This window comes from Cupressus sempervirens, chromosome 3 (genome assembly GCF_028749045.1).
Source record: "Cupressus sempervirens isolate cs-2001-9-10 chromosome 3, ASM2874904v1, whole genome shotgun sequence".
Classification (NCBI taxonomy): Eukaryota; Viridiplantae; Streptophyta; class Pinopsida; order Cupressales; family Cupressaceae; genus Cupressus; species Cupressus sempervirens.
This window is the reverse complement of record NC_143120.1, coordinates 924,656,546-924,671,074: the sequence shown is the minus strand read 5'-3', so window position 1 is coordinate 924,671,074 and position 14,529 is coordinate 924,656,546.

The window sequence follows — 14,529 nt, the reverse complement described above, 5'->3', positions numbered from 1 at the left end:
ATTTGTTCCGAATGCCTCTTGGCAATTTAATTCGGAATGCTCAATCATCCACTGTACATGTCACAGGGTATGAAAGGCTTAAAAGAATATACATATGTAAAGATAAAGATACATCATCCTCAAATCCATGATACAAAGTACAGTAAAATAAATAAAACTAATAAAATACCTGATACATCCATACATCCATAATGATAAAACATCTATCATAAAATCTAACCATCCATCATAATAATCTAAGAACATAGTGAAGGTAAATGCCAACCAAGAAAGTTCCAGCCACGGTGACTACGGACGGATCTCAATGGTAAGAGTAAAAGCACTACCACCCGACCGCGTGGAACCTAAATGGTCCACTCCCACCGCGCTGAGGAGATAGTCTCAAGTCCCAAACAAGGTATCAAAAGACAAAACACAAGTACTCTCTAAGTCTGGGAAATCCTAAAAGTATACTAACTCAAAAGTTCCAACATAGATAGACATCTAGACCCAGAGGCACCACAAAGACATGTAGGAAACCTGCTATGCAAGCGGGAAAGTGTCATCGCAAAATTCACGTAGAAGTTACCCGAGCAATCCCTTAGGAATCTCGGGTCCCTAGTGATCCCTGTGGCCACTAGTATCCTTTCGTACTGACGAGGCATACTGCGGAATGCAAGGTCGTAACCAAGTGTTCTCTCTACCCCATCCTAGCCTGTACTAGCACTCAAGGCATGGGAGAGAACATACAATTATCTTATTAGGTTCATTTAAGTCAGTATTTAGGTGAGATGTTTTCACTTGTTAAAACAACTTACAATGGGTTACTCTAGGCAGCCTCTTAGGGCCTCGATCCCCATTGCAAGCCACTTCCCGACACTACACATAGATAACCTACCCTAGGCTTATGAAATCACGAATCAAAGAATCATAATAAAATCACCTCAGTCCTATACAAGCAACTGAAAAACATCATAAAAGATAAGCCACAAAAATTACATCAGTTCTTCATGAGCAACAGATAAGCATCAAATAATAATCATATGATCACAACAGTTCTTTATCAGCAGCTGAAGGCATCAATGATAAATCACAATACTGATCAAAGACTCCAAAATGGTCAAGTCAACACATGACATCATCAAGAACATAACAAACACTTCAGTCCTCTCAAGTGACTGAAAAGCAATCTAAGTATAACTGATCGATGACTCAAAAATGGTTATCAAATATAACTGACCGAGACTCGAAAATGGTTAAGTCAGGTATCTCATAAACATACACCTCAGCTTCGCACAAGAAGACTGAAAAGCAATAACAACCAGTAAAAACATCCATATCATAGAGCACTCCATCGCATTACCATGGTTGGGTTAAGAAAGATCGAGACCAAATCAACATAACATCACATTCACAACCCCAAGCCTTTGGTAACAACCTAAACTGGTCAACACTAGAACAAACCCCAAAACCTCAAAACATAGACAAAAAAAAATCTCATAGAAAACCAGAGTCATCACACAGTTGGGTCTGAACGATAATGTATTGTTGAGTTAATGTAAGGTTTATGTTCCAGTTTAACGTCTATTTCAAATAACTAAATTTTCGAAACTACCCCTTACAATTTAACCCATTTTTATATTTAAATGATAGTACAATTACCCTAAAAATAATCTAAGGATAATCATTCATTTATCTAAGTTATAAAAGTAACAATTATTGATTTTAAATAATTGAAATTTTATTAAATCAATATTATCAATAGTTAAATAAATTAAAATCGCATTGAATAACTTTAATTAACAATTAATTGAATTAATTTTCAATTAATTAAATTAATTATACAAATACAGATATGAATATCCCCGTAATTATTAGTCATTAATAATTAATAAAATTAGCAATAATTTTATTAACTAAAACTAACTATATTTAATTGTATTATTACTTAAATTAATAAACAATGATAAAATTTACTAATAAATATCATTAAATAATAACAATGAATTATTAAAAATCTTAATAATAATATTATTAAAACTTTTAATAAATATTATTGATTAAAAAAAAAAATTAAAAAAAAAAAAATATTATAAATAACATTATAAACAAAATTTATTAATTTAAAATTTTATTAAATCAAACTTTAATATAATTACACCGACGACCTAGTATAACAAGCCGTGCAGCTGTTATGTCTGTCGGCCTTTAACATATGCGGCAGCCCTGCTCAGCACACGTACTGCTGCGAATTTGAAGGCCAGTACATTGGGGACGTCGACAGTTAATGAGGTAAGTGGGGAATATTGTTATTTAATTTTTATTTTATTAAAAAATATATATATATATATATATATATATATATATATATGTTTTGTGAATTATAAAATTCGTAATTTATTTAATTATCATTACATTTTTTTTTTTTTAATATATGAACTTGTTCAATTAAAAACAAATCTTTTCCACAATAATATTTTAAAATATATTTATATTTTCATTTATATATATATATATATAAACAATTTTCATATTAATCTGATAGGAAATTACAAACAACCATTTGAAAATTCAAATCTTTCCCAAATCATCTGATAAAAAGGTTTAATTAACATTCGAGTTTCTAAATTAAACTTCTTTTAATTCACCAACCCCCCCCGTTTAATTACAATTTCTTTTTTTCTTTTTTTTTTATACCTATGGACAAGGTTTTCAATTTGATTTATTTTTATTTCAAACATATCATACAGATGATATGCATAGATACAGAACAAGAGAATGAAAGATTCACACAACGAAGTTCAGAGAATCTCTTTCAACAATCACAAAGAAGACAAGATAATCTAATAATCATAATTCTAACTTGGTGAACATAATTCAAGAACCTACCTGGTTCTGATGCTAAACTTGCGACACCCAGAAGATTCACTTCTATCCAAGATCCTCTCTTCAAAATTCGTTCTCAAAATTTCTTTCCAAAAATCTGTCCCCAAATTCCCGTCTCCCCAAAATTCACGGTCCCCCCTCATGTCCAATATCCGCCGCCTTTTTTAAAAAATGAACCTCCAAGTGATAAAGAGTTTTCTCCTCAAATCGGGGCACTAATTGTGCGTTCTCCCGAGAAGACTGTTTGCTCAACTGAGTTAACTCAAAATTAACTCTTACTAATCTTTGCTTTATCTTTTTAATGCATTTTAAATGAATCATTAAATAACTTTATTTAATTTTTCCACTTGACTTCTATTTTTAATCTTTATTACTTTTAATCCCATGCGCACTTTATGAAATTAAAATAACATTATAATTTCCTCTTATTTTATCTTTTTAATTAATTTCTTTATTTTCAACACAAGCTCGCATCATGCAATCTTACAACTTTTAATAATTAATATATTTTCACTTTTTAATTTATTTTAGAAACTTAATTGATAAAATATTTAATTAACTTAAATAACAATAATATTTAGCATTTATTTAAAAATGAGCTCTAAATATATTATTATTAAATTAAATAAATATTATAATGTTCTAAATTATCCTTAAACTTTTATCTCCAAATTTAATTCCTTTTTATTTAATTAATTTCTCAATTAATTAAATATAATCAAATATTAAAATATCATAATAATCTTCTATTAAATTAAATTATTAATTAATCTTTTTAATTAAACTTAATTAATAGAAAATACATCAAGGACTCATAAAGCAACATACGAAAACCCATCATAGAAAAATACATACTAAATCAAACAAAAAGGGTTATAATCATGAAATAACATCATTTGATGCATTCGAAGGGTACTTAACTCAGATACTTGCCCTAATTATCAATTAGGACAATTGGCTAAAGGGTTTAGGAATTGGACTTAAGAGTTTATCTCCCCTCTCTTACCATTGAGATAATGCGATAGGGTATGCTCATCCTGACAATTCAGGGAAGTCGATACCTGCTACTTGCAACTTGCATAAAATCCACGCATGTACAGACACAATATTCTAAGCTAAACAGACAATGGCAGGAAGTGGTGCATCGTGTAGATCCCGACTAGCAGGTGACTACGACTCCCTTCCTTAACCACATCAGAAACACCATACACAAAGAAACAAACACGCACACCATACACATGCAGTATGGGGTAAGTATCCATAAGAAAGCACATGTGATAATAAACCATCAATATCTGAAAACATTGTATAATCATCATGCATATATGAAATATAGAGTAAAAATCAACTGAATCTAAGACAATATATGATAATCACCAAACAATACTGCTAATCATTAAACATAAAATTAGCCTAAAAGAGTTCGAAAAAAATAACAGAAATGCAAACTAGGGGCAGGCACTACATATCTCTATTTATATCTCTATCGTAGTTTTTGTCCAGTGCTAATGATTAAAAAATGCTTCATCACTTCTTCAAGTTCTATAATTCAAATATGTAGAAGTTGCAAACTTGTCTAAAGCATATGTATTGATCGTAGTATGATATTAAGTACTAAGTGCCGTATTAGGGACTTTGGCCTCTTATTCTTGAGCTTAAATGCACACAGATATAATAATATAACATTAGAACTTAACAAGAAAATATGAGCCATCCTATTGGACCACAAGTGCATTTCTAAGATGAGAATTTAAGAACAAAATATGAGCCATTCTATCAGATTACAAGTGCATTTCTAGGCAAAAATTAATGCATTCACAATGTTAATTTTGAACTATTTAACATTATTCTCACCCATCTACATCTCTACAACCATTATGTGTTAGGCAGGAACTATTACGCATTGCGTCTCTTGTTGAATTTGTGTAGTGTCTAAAATTGATTAAAATTGCTGAGTTAAAAATCTTATCAACAACATTATTCACTCATTAACGAAAAAGGAGACGTGCAACACAAGACGACATGAAAATATTATTTGGCACATGCAACACAGGACGACATGAAAATATTATTTGGCATCTAGAGTGAGGTAAAGTTGCTTAATTGAAGTATGTATTGAATGACTAATGTCGATAGTAGTAGTAGTTTTCAAACACTTGGTTGTAACTGAAAGATGTACATTCTAGGAAAAAATTAATCATTATTTTAAGTTGGAACACTTGATGCTTTTTGAATGTTGTGGTATTCTCATGATCAGATTTTTTAAACACGTTTGGAGGGTCATGTTGATTGAAGAATATTGATACTTAGTTGAGTATGAATCCACAGAGCACATGAAGCACTCCATTGATTATAATATTAGGGTTCGTTTGGTTCTTGGAAGATGACAGGAATTGGCTTTTTCAAAACTCAGATTTGAAAATTTGTGTTTGTTTCAAAATTTGCAAAATGGAATTAGCATACAGGAATTTTGCCTCAAAATCAGGTTTTCCAACTTCCTACTAGCAATTATGAATTAAAAATCAAAACCTGATTTTGTTTTTTAAGGAGTGTAAAAACAATAGATTGGACTACTTTTTGAAATTTGCCTTCAACTTTAGGCTTACACACTTCACACACATCTTCCGAGTGAAACAAATAGTTTCAGTGAAATCCCAAAAATTGGAATAAAGATATGCAAAATCTTGATTTGGCTAAACTAAGGTTTGTAGAAATTTGGGTTTTTTAAATTCCACAAACCAAACAGACCCTTATAGGTGGTAGGATTGAGGAGAGTAGCATGTCAACGATATGGATATGAGGACTCGAATGTTTTTTTGTTTGTTTGATGAATAGGTCTTTTCCATTAATTAACATGGAGCACTACATTGATTATAATATTATAGGTGGTAGGATTGAGGGGAGTAACATGTCAACGTTATGGATATGAGGATTTGAATGTTTTTCATTTGATGAATAGGCTTTTTCCATTAATTAAAATTTAAAAATACACTCTCAAAAAAGGGATCGTGGGATACAAGATCACCTTATGAGTTCAAACAACTCAAGGGCGGAGATTAACTATTCATCAAAAAATATATATAAGTAAAAACATAAAACTCTAGGCTCCAATAGTAGTGCTAGCTGAAGGAGGGCTTTTGCCATCAGAACTCTAGAAGTCCTTGGGGTTATTGGTTGGCTCAGGATGAGCCCAACCGTCAGCAGTAGTAGCAACATTTTTATCAACATCCCTGTCTTTATCTTTTACTCAGCCCTAGGAGGAGAAATGGCTAAATCTAGTCAAGGGAAAGCCCTCTTGGGGTCATGATGAGAGATAACCAACCCGCATCAACACCAGCAGGGGGAACCATCGGGGACCAACTTGAGCCCAACCTTTGGGGAGGTGAGGCTGACTGGCTTCGACCATGAAAGCCACAATTGGGAGAGTGGTGACGAGGTTGGGGGTTTGTGAGTGGTGAGTAGAACTACTCTGGCCTCGTCGACAACCATGAGGAGTATAGTCACTGAATAAAGCATTCAGAGGTACTTAGGCAATCGTATAAGGGGCATTTCTCCAATGAGCAAGTAGCTCCTACAGGTAAGGCACTTTTAGCACGACTTTGTCAGTTTGTACTTGTATTTGCATCATTACATTATTACATATACATGCTTTATAGTACATAGTAAGATGAATATCAAGAAAGCTGTGAGAGAATAAAACATTGCTCTTTTCAGATTGTAAACAATATCTCCATTTTGAAAGCATGTCAAATCTGGATAGATATAAAAGGGAGTTTGGAATCATCACTCAAAACCACCAAATCATAAATCCAAAGCCAATAATTCTGAGCTCGTCTGCAAAACCAAAAAATATGCAAAAAGCTTTCAGTTTGACCACAAAAAGGGCATCTAGGATTAGGAACACCTAAATGTTGGAGCCAAGGACCCAAAGGCAAACCTTGGAAAAGGAGACACTAGGTGAAGTGAGCAATCTTTGGCTTTGTGATGGTATGCCAGATAGTGGTAAATTTAAGACTCCAAGTCTTATGTGAAGAATGCAAATGCTAACACTGGTTGAGAGTATCAACCATCAGAAAATGGGGCACCAGCCACCGATACCCCAGTCTGGGCTTGTAACTAGTCATTCGAGTGATAGGCTACCACTTCCAATCTTTCCACCAAGGGCAGGATGAGTGAATTCCAAGCTTGTGTAACAAATTGGGAGGGACCATAGAAACTAGAAGATCAATTGTTTGTCGATCTAGATGGATAAGCCTATACTATACTTGCACACCCTTCTATGAGCGAAGGCTCATAGTAACCTTGGAGAATAAATTTGTGGGTGTTCTAATACCCCTGCGATCTTGCCTAAAGGCACACCTTGAGTGGCAAACAAGGGTGACCACGAAAGGTTTTGTTGAACCCATTACTAGCCCAGCGAAATTATGACTTGATGGCTTCCCAGGATTTCCAAATGCTCTTAGCAACAAAAGTGCCTTGAATTTGAACAAGTTCAGAAGTCACAAGAAGGTTTGAAAACCAATCGCCTTCTAGGCTGGTCGGTTAACTGGAAAGCCTGAAGAAATGCAGTGCCATAAATTTTTTTTTAGGCCTCATCTCCAGTGAGAGCCTGTATGATCCACTTGGCACAGAGGGCTATCCCCTACTTGCTGGTGGAAAGTAATCCAAGACCACCAAAATCTTTGGGTAAACAATAGAAGTCCTAGGCAACTCTATGAAAGCCACAATACACAATATTAGAGGCCCAGATAAAGTCTCAGAGAAGACGTTCAAGCTTAAGGTGCAAGGCTTTAGAGGGAGGCCAACAAGAAGAATAGTACACATGCATAGCAACAAGCACTTTGGAGCATATTTGAAACTTTCCTACATGTGAAAGGGGCTTAGTGATCCAATATTCTAGCTTCTCAATTCGAACAAGCACTACATTCCAAAATTCCATAGGAGATGCTTGAAAAACGAAGGGAATGCCTAAAAATTTCACCATGTTGGACCCATTTCCACCCATACTATTGCAACTAGTGAGGGCATGACAAAAAGATTGTTGGTAGTAAAGGATTTTGTGCCATTGGATAGCAGACCTTGAAGCAAGGCAAAAAGTATTTAAACATTGCAAAGCATTGGCAATGTTCTCCTATCTTTAATCAAAGTGAGGAAAGAGTCATCTGCAAAATGGCCATTAACCAGCTGAGTGGTCGACTCAGGTAAAGAAATACCACGCACCAGACCTCATGAAATGACATTGGCCAGTAGATAGCCAAAGCCCTCGACTGCCAAAACATAGAGAGAAGGTGCAAGAGGACAACCTTGAGAGATAGGTCTGAAGAGCCCAAAAGCTTCAGATTGATGACCATTAATGGTGATGCATGCAAAGGTATCCCCAAAAAACATCTGCACTGACAAACAAAAGACTAGGTCGAAACCTAGTGCTTGAAGCATAGCTAAAATAAAAGGCTATTCAATTCGGTCATATGCTTTGGCGACATCAATCTTCAAGAATAGGGCTTGCTATTTGGATTGCCTGACTCATTCCATACCTTCCTAGATAACAATGATCTTGTCCAAGATATAACGAGACTTGATAAAATCAGTTTGTTTGGGTCAAACAATCTGAGCGAGCAAATGCTGAATTTGAAGGGAGATGGCTTTGGCAATGATTTTGTAGGAGACATTCAACAAAGTGATGGGCCTCCAATTGCAAATTTCTTCAGGATCACTAGCTTTAGGTATGAATTTAATATTCCCTTTGTTAATGATGTTGTCCAATGAATTAGAGCTGTATGCTTCATGATAAACATGTAGCAAATTAGGGCCAATGTCATCCCAAAGCACCTTGTAGAATTCATAAGGGAAGCCATAATATCCAGGGGCTTTGTCATCAACCATGGAAATGATGGTTTCCTTTAAGTCTGCAAGCATTAGCTTTTTCTTACAAAGACATATTATTCAAGAGCAAGCATATTATGAGTAAAATCAAGGCCGGCTTATAACGCTTGATCGTGCGTAATAGAGGGCCCTTGAGCCGTAAAAACCTACTCATAATGATACACAAAAGCCTAGAGAATATTCGACAGGTCAGTGAAAACCTCCTAATCTTCTCGGATGCGTTTAATACCTACCATAGAGTGATGATGTAGTGCCTCTCCCATTTGACTTCTGTAAGTTATCTTGATGGATGCAACCTTGTTGATCTTTTGTTGTGTTTGATCATGATTGTGACCATGAGTGGTCTACACCGTTGAGGTGTTTGGATTTATGTTTATGTATCAGTTGCTTTGTTTATGCTTTGACTGATTTATGAGATTATGATTTGATTTATGGTTCACTGAGGTTTGTGCCAGTGCTTACCAGGATCGATGTGGTATCATGAGGTTGTTCCATGATTACCTTGAGATGTGCGCAAAGATTGCACTGTGTACTTTTACCATGCTACATTGGACTAGGTTCCTGTAGCAGTGGGTAGTCATGTTTATGACTGTGTTCGGTTATGTGTTTTAAGTGCCTTATTAATGTCGTTTAAACAATCATTATTAAGTGCTTAAGTAATTAGAATGGATTGTTCATGTTGCATTATTTGGTTATGTGTTGCGGACATTTACCTTGTTATATTTTTGATTAGAGAGATATTTGTTACTCATGTTATGTTTACATTGGAGAGGACCTGAGGGTCAGATGTTATACTTTGGTTTCAATATCATAGATGTTAGACTACTATGTTGTTCAGTTGATCATATTGTGATTCCATTTTGAGATGACAGTGTGTTTTATGATGATATTTGGTTATCTGGTATTTGGACTTACCTCTAATTATGTTAGGTGATGGATTTAATGCTATGGTTATTTACTTCATTCTTGCATTGTTATGCTTTATGCGAACATGAGTGATGTAAATAGATTATTTTAATATAATTAAATAAATGGTTAAATTAGGTGATTTAATGCATTTATTACTTCGGCTATGTTATTATATGCAATTGCAATTGATCGTGTTGTTTAGTGTGCAGGATTTATATCCCTAGCATTGGCACATGGAGTTAGTGATTCAACCATTCATATTTTACCAATGTCGTCCTTGTATGGTTGACGTATCCTTATTTTAATTATTTAATTAAACCTTTCGGTGATTATTAAATCCAAACTCATTTGCATTATGTGATTAGACCAGTAAGCGTGTCTATGCATTTAGAGATTCGCATTTTCGCGAAAGTTATTAAGGAGATCTATGTGTTTTTGGATTTTTGGGCTTTTTAATTGATTTATTTTAATTTCTGGCAGCTTTGCCATAGATGAATTCCTATTTCTAAGAATAGCCTAGTTTCGTTTGGGTCGATTCAAGGTTTAACTAGGTTGGCTAGTTATTTGCCCTAATCGATTATTTACTTGAAAAGTGAATAAATATCCAAAAATGAATTTAATTCCTCACTTCACTTTTGAATTATAAAGTTGGAGAGTAAAACCCAAAATCCTCTTCATGAGGATTTATTGTTTTGTTCATTGTGGAAGCTACAGGCGTGGGATCATCGTGAGGTTGGGCTCATTGGATCTAACTCGGGGAAACTTTGGATTGCCACAATTTTCAGCGAGTTCTGCGAGATATTTATTTTATGGTTCAGATTCTCATTTTGCCATTTTGGCTGTGAGGTAAGGCTTTCCTGTTTTATTGTTTCTACTTCATTTTTGCTTCTATTTTTGGTAGCCGTTTGTTTGGAGGCTGAGAACTAGTGTTCCCCTCTGTTTCTATATGCTAGTTCTACTCGGTTGGGCAGGTACGAACATTTTCCTATTTTTCAGGATGAGGGTTTGGGTTTTTGGGCCATTATGCTGGCCATTTTTGCATACGGTGTCCGATTTTTTAATTCTTGGATTTTTGAGATTTTTGAACCCAAAGGCCAAATAGGTTTTAATTTTGGATTTTTTTAAAAATTTGGAGTTTTTACCTCGTTTTGTGTGCCGCACTGTTTTCTTAGATTTTCTTGGCACAATGTGGGTCGTGGACCTAGATGATCCATTTGGATATCAGTCAGACCACTATTGCACTTTTATGTTGCATTGGGATGCATGTTGCATCTATACTCCTGATGTTGTGTTCGGTTGAGTGATTTTATACCTGGTGATATTTTTTCTTTTAGACCTTTGCTTTTGTTTCATGAGTGCTAGGATTCGTGTAGAATTCATACTCTCGGATTGAGGCCGGTTGAGTGATTTCATAATGTATGATTTTAATGGCTTTGGGATTCGTGTAGAATCCTGTAATGATCCCATTTTTAGCTCTCACGTTCTCCAAAGTCTAAGTGGAGGATAAGAAAAAATTAAATTAATTTCTTATAAAGTCATTCAATTTAAAGGTGACTTTGTATTTAATTAATTTAATTATTAATTACAAGGGAGTAGCTTTTAGGGTATGTATTAATTATTGGAAGGACGGAAGCCTCTCGTGATTTAATTAATTATTGCCAAGGAGGAATTTTTGGGGTATGCATTAATTATTGGAAGGAGAAGCTTCTAGCTCTTGCAATTAATTAATGTTTTAGTTCTTTCTAGAAGGGTGAAGGAATAGGATAAATAGGGGTGAGAGTCTCATTGTTTAGCATGGGATTATTGTATCGGATGATGATGACTTGCATTTGATAAGAGCTTGGATGTGTGAATCACACTCTTTTTTGGCAATAGGGGACGTTCATTCTCTGTTGTAACATTCTAGACGTCATTTCCTTAGGGTTTGGCCTTTGGAATACATCTCTTTGTAATTGATTACAACATTCTCAGCATCAATATAATTTCAGCAATTGATTCAACTTTTGGGCATTCCTGGGTGCCCATTACAGTGGTATCAGAGCTTGATTACAAAGTGTATCACGAAGTTATAACCAGTAGGTGTCCATTACAAATCCATCCTTCCTGTGTTGCTTTTTGTTGGGTGTTTTCTTTGCATTGTGTTCTCATTCTCGTACTTGTGTTTTGATCTTCGTAATGGTGGTGCACCACACACGAGTACATGCACGTACATTTATCAGGTGACTTGCGAGGCTTGATCTTTCGTGGTACTTCCAAAAGTTATGATCATTAGGGTTGGGATGGGAGTATGCATGCCCACAGGCACTTATCATAGGGTGAGCATGGGTAGGGTAGGGTAGCATATGGAGGGGCTTTTATCCTGCAACCTGGTGACTATTCCCTGGTTGGCAGAGGAAGTTTTATATAAGTGATAATTAAATTAAAACATTGGGTGGTAATAAATACAAGATAATCAAATGTGTGGGTTATGTGCCTTTTGTCATGAAGAGTTGTTGCCCTAGGTTGTGTACCTTCTGTTGAGAAGAGTAGCTGCCTATACTAGCTTGGACTTTTGGATGCCAAGCGACTCTCCATGATGTCAGCCCCTACTTAGTAGCCTTTTGAGTGTTTGACCAGGACCTGTACTCCTTGCATTGTCTTAGGTTCTTGGTTATAGCCATCATACTATCTAGCGTGAGTGTTATCCACGGGTGTTATTTTTGTGTGTTTGTGGTTGGATCTCTATCTCCATTAGCACGATGGGTGTGGACCTACGAGTGCCACATGGTTGGGAGGCTTAGCTACCTTCACCATTGCTAGAGACTGGTGTACAGAGATGGTCTCTTATTCTAATGCGACCGTTGCTAGATGTTTTCACTTGATGCTTCTAGTTTCAGAGTATTCTTTTTTGTGATTTATGCTTTCATTGGAATGCTTGGATATCATGTTTAGATGAGGTTAGTTTATTTGACGCATTTTCCATATTATAATGTTTAGCATATGTCTACAAGATATGAATTGTTGTATTGGATTATCTATTTCTCTTTGGCTTAGCATCTTAGATTTCCTTATTATGATGATCAACATGCGTCAGGTGATGTTCTCTACTTTGTAGAATTATCTTATGCTTAACTACTAGCATGTTAGTATTTCCTTATGCTTTTGGTTATTTGCATGTTTATTAGTGACGTCCCTATTACGACAGTACCAATGATTTGATCGGTGGCTTGGGATGTTACGCATGGGGGATGGCTAGGACCCACGATGGTCTTATGATGCTATTAACAGTTGGGAGGAACCATGTTCTTAATTTTGTTGCTTATGTTCATTGTGATGTTGCTTTCAGTACGTTCTTTTCTGTTGTAGTTTTAGATGGATAAGTGTATCTCCTTCTTGATCTTGGCATCTTGTTGATTTTGCACTCGAGTGTTCGCTCCTCGATCTATGTGGATTCAAAACTGCCCAGTGTGGAGGATCTGAACTCAGTTTTTCTCTGTTTTTCCCCTTTTGTGTTTTTTGTAAGTGTTTTTGTGTTTCTATGGGCGACATTTTATCAACATGGTGCGACATAAAAATGTATCGCACACCCATAGAAACTATGTCGTACGATGTTGGAAAGTATTGCATGCCTCTTGGAGAAATGTTGTGCGATACTAGAAAGTATTGCACCTCCTTTGGAGAAGTGTCGTACGATACCCTGAAAGTATCGCACGCCCTTGAGAAAATTTTCACTCAAACTTTGAAAGTGTCACCCTCCTTTAGAAATGTCGCGCGATACTTTTTAGTGCTGTAATTGTAGGGCCCATTTGCCATTGCACCAAAAGCCATGACTGTTAGTGAACATGGAACACCACATAATTAACCACCTGTGGGCAGGGAAGCACATCGCATCACCCAAAAATCTCCCCCTCGACGCGCATATCAGGTGCTTACGCAGGTCAGCAAGGCACCAGGGAGATTTGAACCCATGACCAGGCCAAAACCAGGCTTTGATACCAATTGTTGGGCCCATTTGCCGTTGCACCAAAAGCCATGACTGTTAGTGAACATGGAACACCACATAATTAACCACCTGTGGGCAGGGGAGCGCGTCCCATCACCCAACAATTATTGTAGGGCCCATTTGCCGTTGCACCAAAAGCCATGACTGTTAGTGAACATGGAACACCACATAATTAACCACCTATGGGCAGGGGAGCGCATCGCATCACCCAACAATCTCCCCCTCGACGCACATACCAGGTGCTTACGTAGGTTGGGAAGGCATCGGGGAGATTTGAACCCATGACCAGGCCAAAACTAGGCTCTGATACCAATTGTAGGGCCCACTTGCCGTTGCACCAAAAGCCATGACTGTTAGTGAACATGGAACACCACATAATTAACCACTTGTGGGCAGGAGAGCGCATCGCATCACCCAACAATATCCCCCTCGACGCGCATACCAGGCACTTACGCGGGTCGGGAAGGCACCGGGGAGATTTGAACCCATGACCAGGCCAAAACCAGGCTCTGATACCAATTGTAGGGCCCATTTGCCATTGCACCAAAAGCCATGATTGTTAGTGAACATGGAACACCACATAATTAACCACCTGTGGGCAGGGGAGCGCATCACATCACCCAACAGTAATAAAGTATCACACGGGTTTTGTAAAAACCTGCGCGGGCTGGCAACGGGCACTTTTCAATTTGATCCAAACTTTTTGAGAGTTGTTCTGGATACCCTTTTTGATGTTTTTCGACCCTATGTTGTTGCTTTTTCGATTTAGGTTATTTTTTTTCAATCTTTTTTGCTTGTTTCTGTTGTAGTCCTTTGGGGTTTAAAATATACCATATTTAATTCCTTTTACTTAAGATATATTTTAATATATGTGAGGAATCTTTTGAGAT